The 10,000-nt window shown below is 45.6% G+C and overlaps 1 pseudogene; it reads right to left on the bottom strand.

Annotated features, from left to right (window-relative positions):
- Positions 1 to 5,990: 5,990 nt before the first annotated feature.
- Positions 5,991 to 9,995, bottom strand: LOC127744605 (putative cytochrome c biosynthesis ccmC-like mitochondrial protein; annotated as a pseudogene).
- Between the last annotated feature and the right edge of the window lie 5 nt (positions 9,996 to 10,000).

Here is a 10,000-nt window from a genome sequence, read left to right as displayed (position 1 = left end):
GAGCCGTTCAACCAGGGATCTATCCATAGTTTTGTGTCAGTTCCCGTTCTAATGAAGTAAGAGATCCCCTTAAGGACTATCTATTTGGCCGCTCTGACCTCCAGTCGAAGGAGGCGGATAACTGTAGCCCGCTAACGGTGATTCCTGTGGGAAGCACTTATCCTTATCTTTCATTACCTGAGCAGGCACTCTACTCTGGCTTAGTGACCAGTCTCCAGAGTTTCCATAAAAGCTCCAGTTTTCCAGATGGAGCTACAAATAGGAGGATGGGAAGGTACGACTAATTTCACTGTGGCGCCCCTAGACGATTTCAAGGTCGTCTTAGGGATAGGATCGAGTTCTTGGATACCAAACCAAAGCCGTCCCTACGCCATATTTAGGCACCTTAGGCATCATGGATGAAGGAAGACCAGGCATGATTCCAAGTCTTAATGTGAAGACTAGTGTTCCCACTTTATCCGCCTTGCAGCTTGTCAAGGGAGTCAAGTCAAGAAGGACGAAGAAACCTTTGTGGCCCACCATTTGTTAAACCCCCCTCTTCTCGGGCGATAGGGATCATCCCGTGCCTTACTATTAGCTTTATTTTTGGACGAAGCTATTCATTGGCAAATCTTCTTTGATGGAGAACGGAAATGGAGTTGGAGCAGCCCCTTTCTACATGCTATCTTAAAGCTTTCCCATAGCTGTCAAGTATCTGTTCTTTCACCGAACCGACTGACTTCTCTCGATTGACTATCTTGATGCGGAGGGGCCGGAACCCGCTTCTTCCAGAACCAAGATCTTCCCTTTCTCACAGAGCAGGCCTTTCAGTGCTTTCTAGCAGCCGTGGGAGCCTTTGGCTTAGCCACGCGTACCGACAAAAGAATTCTTCACCCAGCAAAACTCTAGCTATTGACTTGGATGTGTCCTCAGTCCCATTTTGATACAAATGTGAAACGAAAGTTTTCATGATCTTGATGTATGCTTCCGCCTTCAAAATGAAGTGAAAACGTGAATCTACGAGCGTAGGATAAGATAGCCAGCCACAGGTTCCCCTACAAACTATTCGAGCTATAATTTCTTATTGTTCTGATCCAGTTCGCCTTACTCTAGTTACCTAAACCGCTTATCAATGGGTATTAGGCATATGCATTTTCATCTTCGATTCCACCCTGTTTTGGGGCATACTTTTCTTTGCTTCCTTCCTACTACTAAGCTGCTTTATAGGCTAAAGCCTCCTATCTACGGTAGCTGACGCAGCAAGACCCGAGGAATCGGATACGGATCTTTTTCAGTCTCTTTCGCTGGGGCAAAGCAAAGAGGGAGGCCCTTAGACAAATGGGCTTTCGGAAGAAGGCGTCGTCCGCTGATGATCTTGAGGTTGGGAGGCGGGTCAGGGGGAGAATGCTTGTGGATAGCCCGCGAATACTCCTTACTTAGGCTTTCCCCCCGGAAGAGCTGATGCTACTTACTAAGAGACTTCCTTTAGTGAGGAGAGAACTATAGGCTTTAGCCCAAAGACAGAGTCAGGGATTTCTTAACAATCTAGTCCCTCCTGAAATAAGACAACACAGGGGGTGGAGTGAGCCTAGAGTAGAATAAGACTCCCTCAGAGACTCTCAACTCATACCAGGGCAGGCAGGGAAAGACTGAGACTACCGATACCGAGCCGGGGTTGATGAAAGATCACAGGATAGAGACCCTACGGTTGGTCTCTATGCCTGCTTCACTTCGTAGCATTAAGGGGACAGTGCAATGAGGGAAATCGACTAGGAACGCGATGTCTTCCCATAAAATGAAGAGTGGAGGGGACTTTGCCCTTTTCGATGGGGTCAAGCTTCTTGTATCGGGTGAAGAGAAGGGGGTGGTAGGCTTAGTAGGGCTCGAACCTACAATATCACCGTTATGAGCGGTACGTTTCAACCAATTAAACTATAAGCCCCTACGGATCTCTACATGCAATTCGCTCACTTCGGGAAGAGGGAGGGAGGAGGCCTTTGCTCTATCTGCTTCTTCCTCTTCCCAGGAATGAACAATTGGATAAAAAAATGATTTTCTTCTTTGTTTGTATTTATATATAATAAAATAAAGATTAAGCAAGCGGCCCTTTCGTGACCCGCCGGTACGCTTTCCGGCTCGCAACGACTCAAACGGGCGGGGGCTATCTATTTGCTTGCAATGCGGGCTGTTCGCCTTTCGGAAAGGGTTCGCCTATTTGATTCAAAAGGCGCTACTAAACTACTAAAGTACAGCTAGTGTAGAATGCCGTTCACCCCGAAATCCCTTCTTCTTCAAGAGCTCCCTATTCTCTAGCAGCCCCTTCTTTCACAGCTCCTTCTCAAGCACTTGCCATTGTCTGGAAATTTGCCTTGCCCCATTCCCTTTTCTTGTTGGAGGGGCGCATCAATTCCTTGCCTTTGCTCTCATTGCTGCTTGAAGTCCAGTCTTTTTTTTAAGTGAAATCCCAAAAATGGAAAGAGTCATTGTCGGGATGGAAAGCTACTCTTCAACCACTTATTTTAGCGCTATGCACCTAAGCTCAGTCTTTCTGGCAGCTATCTTGCTAAAAAGTTCCTTTTTCTTCTCTCTTTATGCTCGAAATCGTACTCATTCGACATCTAATTCCATGGGCTGGGCATAACCTCTTTAGCTCATTTTTATCTTTCTTTGACTTTGAGGAAGATCCCACGAATCGTCTTCTATCGACATCGTCTGCTTACTCTTATCGTACGCTCTACCCAACCCAAATCGTCTGGTACTTTGTCCGCTCTCCCTTTCCTGGTGAAGGAGAGAGAGTTTTACAAGCTGATGCAGCTAAGAGAGTCTCGTTGAAAGCAGGCCCTTAAGACTGACTGCGACTTTGACGACTATTTGAACTAGTTTCAAAGGCTTGATGGACCTTTGGGAGTGAATCTGGCTAGGGCGCCCTCGTAAGGCGTAGGGTAGGGATTTGAAACCGTAGCGTAGGCGAAACCTGGCAGCCCGCCCAGAGTTTGACCTTATCCGGTCCTGGAAGGAAAGCGACTCTTTTCTTTTTCACCAGGAACATGAACGGCATTCGTCAGACTTGAGCAGTAGGTTTCGACTCGGTCAGCTGTAAGGATGAAGATTGACTTCAGCTAAAGAGAATGAATTGACTTCGGGTTCACACCGATCAACGAAAATAAATAAATAAAGAAATGACATATATAAGAAGAAAAATCTTTCAGTAGGCTAATCTTGACAGTTTCCATTTTCTATTGAGAAAGCGGCAGGCCCCAAGAGCACTCCAATAAGTGCACCGAAAGGGCTGCCGTCCGATGGGTACACTATCGACAGGTGTGTCTGGTCTAGTCTAGTGACTCTCTTCCTACCGCTAGGAGTGAAAGACCCTATTTCACGCCTATAGACGAAATCTGTCATACCCACTCACATTCTTTCTAGTGAATAAGCAGCGCCGGGCTTGGTATGGATACGTATCATCAAAGCTTCGTTTCCTTTGTTCGCCCCGTTCTAGTTCCCTTTTTTGGCTTTATTTTAGCCCACATTGATCAATAAGAATAGCAGTCGTATAGGTTAGCGCTTCCTTGCTTGCATCCTTTCCTCTCTTTCTTAATGAAATAGATATAGATGTCTCGACTGCCGAATCCGTATCCTGCAAACAACTCGATTCTGTTGATTTACTGTCCATTTGTCCTTCAACCGGATTAATGGTCAACGACTTTGACAGCCTTTCCTTCACACAAGGTTTTGAATCCCGCTTAGGACAGAAAGGGGGAGTAGCGAGATTACGATTCCTTCGTGGGAAATCAACGAAGGCAGTCGCTCCTGCAGCTTTTTTGTTAAGGCCCCAGCTCTTAGCCCGGTTCTTCTCCACCAGCTGCCTTTATCAGCTGCTATGGTTCCCTTCCCGAATGCGAATCTCTATCTCTTTGCGGCTACAGCCTATTCTAGCCTATTCTAATAGGACCCATATTCAATTTCTTAAGTGACTTCTGAACACTAGCTAGCTCTGGACCTACCTATCTTAGCCATGAGCTATCACCAAGCTGAGTTGAAAGAAAAGTGAAAACATGCCTTAAAAACTTATCTATATCTAAACGCGCCCGGTTTAATGAGAAAGAAGCTAGATCATGCCTATGTGGATGACTTGAATAGTCGGGTTCAAGCCCAGCAGGAGTGCATCCAGGCCAGGTTATTCGCAGGGAATATCAAAGACTTTAGGAGTCAAGGGAGTCAAGTCAAGAAGGACGAAGAAACCTTTGTGGCCCACCATTTGTTAAACCCCCCTCTTCTCGGGCGATAGGGATCATCCCGTGCCTTACTATTAGCTTTATTTTTGGACGAAGCTATTCATTGGCAAATCTTCTTTGATGGAGAACGGAAATGGAGTTGGAGCAGCCCCTTTCTACATGCTATCTTAAAGCTTTCCCATAGCTGTCAAGTATCTGTTCTTTCACCGAACCGACTGACTTCTCTCGATTGACTATCTTGATGCGGAGGGGCCGGAACCCGCTTCTTCCAGAACCAAGATCTTCCCTTTCTCACAGAGCAGGCCTTTCAGTGCTTTCTAGCAGCCGTGGGAGCCTTTGGCTTAGCCACGCGTACCGACAAAAGAATTCTTCACCCAGCAAAACTCTAGCTATTGACTTGGATGTGTCCTCAGTCCCATTTTGATACAAATGTGAAACGAAAGTTTTCATGATCTTGATGTATGCTTCCGCCTTCAAAATGAAGTGAAAACGTGAATCTACGAGCGTAGGATAAGATAGCCAGCCACAGGTTCCCCTACAAACTATTCGAGCTATAATTTCTTATTGTTCTGATCCAGTTCGCCTTACTCTAGTTACCTAAACCGCTTATCAATGGGTATTAGGCATATGCATTTTCATCTTCGATTCCACCCTGTTTTGGGGCATACTTTTCTTTGCTTCCTTCCTACTACTAAGCTGCTTTATAGGCTAAAGCCTCCTATCTACGGTAGCTGACGCAGCAAGACCCGAGGAATCGGATACGGATCTTTTTCAGTCTCTTTCGCTGGGGCAAAGCAAAGAGGGAGGCCCTTAGACAAATGGGCTTTCGGAAGAAGGCGTCGTCCGCTGATGATCTTGAGGTTGGGAGGCGGGTCAGGGGGAGAATGCTTGTGGATAGCCCGCGAATACTCCTTACTTAGGCTTTCCCCCCGGAAGAGCTGATGCTACTTACTAAGAGACTTCCTTTAGTGAGGAGAGAACTATAGGCTTTAGCCCAAAGACAGAGTCAGGGATTTCTTAACAATCTAGTCCCTCCTGAAATAAGACAACACAGGGGGTGGAGTGAGCCTAGAGTAGAATAAGACTCCCTCAGAGACTCTCAACTCATACCAGGGCAGGCAGGGAAAGACTGAGACTACCGATACCGAGCCGGGGTTGATGAAAGATCACAGGATAGAGACCCTACGGTTGGTCTCTATGCCTGCTTCACTTCGTAGCATTAAGGGGACAGTGCAATGAGGGAAATCGACTAGGAACGCGATGTCTTCCCATAAAATGAAGAGTGGAGGGGACTTTGCCCTTTTCGATGGGGTCAAGCTTCTTGTATCGGGTGAAGAGAAGGGGGTGGTAGGCTTAGTAGGGCTCGAACCTACAATATCACCGTTATGAGCGGTACGTTTCAACCAATTAAACTATAAGCCCCTACGGATCTCTACATGCAATTCGCTCACTTCGGGAAGAGGGAGGGAGGAGGCCTTTGCTCTATCTGCTTCTTCCTCTTCCCAGGAATGAACAATTGGATAAAAAAATGATTTTCTTCTTTGTTTGTATTTATATATAATAAAATAAAGATTAAGCAAGCGGCCCTTTCGTGACCCGCCGGTACGCTTTCCGGCTCGCAACGACTCAAACGGGCGGGGGCTATCTATTTGCTTGCAATGCGGGCTGTTCGCCTTTCGGAAAGGGTTCGCCTATTTGATTCAAAAGGCGCTACTAAACTACTAAAGTACAGCTAGTGTAGAATGCCGTTCACCCCGAAATCCCTTCTTCTTCAAGAGCTCCCTATTCTCTAGCAGCCCCTTCTTTCACAGCTCCTTCTCAAGCACTTGCCATTGTCTGGAAATTTGCCTTGCCCCATTCCCTTTTCTTGTTGGAGGGGCGCATCAATTCCTTGCCTTTGCTCTCATTGCTGCTTGAAGTCCAGTCTTTTTTTTAAGTGAAATCCCAAAAATGGAAAGAGTCATTGTCGGGATGGAAAGCTACTCTTCAACCACTTATTTTAGCGCTATGCACCTAAGCTCAGTCTTTCTGGCAGCTATCTTGCTAAAAAGTTCCTTTTTCTTCTCTCTTTATGCTCGAAATCGTACTCATTCGACATCTAATTCCATGGGCTGGGCATAACCTCTTTAGCTCATTTTTATCTTTCTTTGACTTTGAGGAAGATCCCACGAATCGTCTTCTATCGACATCGTCTGCTTACTCTTATCGTACGCTCTACCCAACCCAAATCGTCTGGTACTTTGTCCGCTCTCCCTTTCCTGGTGAAGGAGAGAGAGTTTTACAAGCTGATGCAGCTAAGAGAGTCTCGTTGAAAGCAGGCCCTTAAGACTGACTGCGACTTTGACGACTATTTGAACTAGTTTCAAAGGCTTGATGGACCTTTGGGAGTGAATCTGGCTAGGGCGCCCTCGTAAGGCGTAGGGTAGGGATTTGAAACCGTAGCGTAGGCGAAACCTGGCAGCCCGCCCAGAGTTTGACCTTATCCGGTCCTGGAAGGAAAGCGACTCTTTTCTTTTTCACCAGGAACATGAACGGCATTCGTCAGACTTGAGCAGTAGGTTTCGACTCGGTCAGCTGTAAGGATGAAGATTGACTTCAGCTAAAGAGAATGAATTGACTTCGGGTTCACACCGATCAACGAAAATAAATAAATAAAGAAATGACATATATAAGAAGAAAAATCTTTCAGTAGGCTAATCTTGACAGTTTCCATTTTCTATTGAGAAAGCGGCAGGCCCCAAGAGCACTCCAATAAGTGCACCGAAAGGGCTGCCGTCCGATGGGTACACTATCGACAGGTGTGTCTGGTCTAGTCTAGTGACTCTCTTCCTACCGCTAGGAGTGAAAGACCCTATTTCACGCCTATAGACGAAATCTGTCATACCCACTCACATTCTTTCTAGTGAATAAGCAGCGCCGGGCTTGGTATGGATACGTATCATCAAAGCTTCGTTTCCTTTGTTCGCCCCGTTCTAGTTCCCTTTTTTGGCTTTATTTTAGCCCACATTGATCAATAAGAATAGCAGTCGTATAGGTTAGCGCTTCCTTGCTTGCATCCTTTCCTCTCTTTCTTAATGAAATAGATATAGATGTCTCGACTGCCGAATCCGTATCCTGCAAACAACTCGATTCTGTTGATTTACTGTCCATTTGTCCTTCAACCGGATTAATGGTCAACGACTTTGACAGCCTTTCCTTCACACAAGGTTTTGAATCCCGCTTAGGACAGAAAGGGGGAGTAGCGAGATTACGATTCCTTCGTGGGAAATCAACGAAGGCAGTCGCTCCTGCAGCTTTTTTGTTAAGGCCCCAGCTCTTAGCCCGGTTCTTCTCCACCAGCTGCCTTTATCAGCTGCTATGGTTCCCTTCCCGAATGCGAATCTCTATCTCTTTGCGGCTACAGCCTATTCTAGCCTATTCTAATAGGACCCATATTCAATTTCTTAAGTGACTTCTGAACACTAGCTAGCTCTGGACCTACCTATCTTAGCCATGAGCTATCACCAAGCTGAGTTGAAAGAAAAGTGAAAACATGCCTTAAAAACTTATCTATATCTAAACGCGCCCGGTTTAATGAGAAAGAAGCTAGATCATGCCTATGTGGATGACTTGAATAGTCGGGTTCAAGCCCAGCAGGAGTGCATCCAGGCCAGGTTATTCGCAGGGAATATCAAAGACTTTAGGAGGAGTTGGTTGAGGGCCTATATTTCTTAAATAGAGTGACTGGCCCCTAAAGGGCGGAATTCCTTTACTTCTATCTCTGTTGGTTGGCGATTTGCCTTTGAGCGAGTAAATCCTATCAGCCTGTCAGCTCAGCCAGTGAAGTAACTTCCGTTCTTGGTTCACTTTACGATGTAAAAGTCTATCTTCTTTTTATTTTAGTTCTTTCCTTCCACCCCCTATGATAAAGCTTTGAAAAACTGCCCTTTCGTAGTCAGAATTTCGTGGAAAGAAAGTTCGAGGGAAGATTCTTTAACGTTCGTGGCAGTGAAGTAATGAATATTATTATTATTAACTCTTTTTAAGGAGTGAAGCGCGTTTCTAATGTAAGCAAAGACTCTTTATTACGGTCTCCGGAGAGAGGTCTGAGAAAGATCACCCCTGCGCGGGGACCTAAGCCCGGAATTCCATTGAGGAAGATGAAGAGTCTTTCGATTCCTACATCTTCCCCCCAATCGTTAGTAGATATTATGGGCCTTTGAATTCCTTGCTTATGGATGGGAACATGCCTTCTGTTAACCTCCCCTCCGGAACTTATTCAACCAATTAGTCAATCCTTTCACTCTGCCTCTTTCGCCTTTTTCTTTCTCTGGGTTGGGACTTGCGATTGATTCGCCGAGCGGGAGTGACATGACTTTGGCTATCTATGATGGTTCGGGAGTTTTTGAAGCAAGCAGTAGTAATAGTGCTGGTGAGCAGGAGTCAAGTAATCCGAACGTTGCAGTCTTTTTAGTTAGTGCTTTGGAAGTTTCCATGCAAATGGATCTTTCAGTGCCCGGTTTCCACAATGCATTGCCCTTCATAGCTGCATTAGGAGACATTAGATAGACTCCGGTGATAGACTAAGAGAGTCAGCTAGGTAGTACACAATGAGGATTCCCCGCCTTGCTCACAGTATATGACGCGCTAATGATGTCTCCGGAACGGAGGGGTACTTTGGTGGAAGTTTTCTTAAATCCTGAGGAGTATCAGGCTTTCCTTGCAGAACAGTCGATGAAGGAAGCCTTATATATATGATGATTATATGGCTGCAGTGACGTTTACAGACGACGACCTATTATTAGGGAGGAGCATAATCGTCCTCTTTATGTCACAGGGCCTTGGTCCAATAAAGATTCCAAGGAACCACAATCAATAGAATCTTGATTAACCCAGGTTCCTCAGTAAATTGGATCACTCTCCGAAAATTGCGGCACCTGGAGTTGGATATACAACATATCTCCCATGAAAAGATTGTCATCCTCTAATAAAATAAGAATCCAATCCCTTTTTTTCGCTTATTCCGGCCTGGCCTTTTGGCTAGTTAGTTTTCTTTGACTGGCATTTATGAGACTAGTGCAACTCCCTTCCTTTGTATTCATCCCTTCTGAGATCGAATGAGGTTTATTCTTTATACGAAAAGATCCGCAGCGCTTACTGATTCAATCACAGCAGAAAAGAGAACAGCGGATACGCATTCCATTGCTAACATCACACCGGTTACTGATGAACGTCCGACAACAGCTCTTATTCCAATGTCTACTCCTACTTTTTCCACTTCGCATATGGGCTTTCTCTACGGCGTCAGCTATAAGTTTGATTACATCGCGTTCAGTTTGAGCTGGGAAGTCAACTAGGTTTTGCTATTCCTTCTCGAGCTTCTATTTCATCCCTTAAAGGAGATTCGAGAAAAGATAGAATAGGAAGACGTGTTTCCAGAACAAACAAGATACGGGTTGAGAGGGGGAAGTTAGCAAAGTTAGACAAGATTGGAATGGGCATAGGAACATGTATTGATGTACCAGATCGGCTAATGCTCCCAGGTTGATGCAATGTATTCCACCAGTTGACTGAAGACTTGATTATTGGTATATCGATAGGTCCAGCACGGATTGAAATAGGAGCCGGTTCGACAGGAAGCTTTTGAAAACGCAGTGCACCCAGGTAAATCAGAAACGAGATGAATACAGAGGTTAAACGAGCATCCCACACCCAAAAGGTGCCCCACATAGGTCTTCCCCGAAACCCCCCAGTAACTAAGGTAAACAACGTAAAAAAAGCACCCATTTCTGTACCGGTTCCGGAAGAGC

The sequence above is a fragment of the Arachis duranensis genome, unplaced genomic scaffold (genome assembly GCF_000817695.3).
Source record: "Arachis duranensis cultivar V14167 unplaced genomic scaffold, aradu.V14167.gnm2.J7QH unplaced_Scaffold_65126, whole genome shotgun sequence".
In the NCBI taxonomy this organism is placed as follows: Eukaryota; Viridiplantae; Streptophyta; class Magnoliopsida; order Fabales; family Fabaceae; genus Arachis; species Arachis duranensis.
The sequence above is the reverse complement of the archived record's forward strand: the minus strand, read 5'-3'. Positions and strand labels throughout refer to the sequence as shown.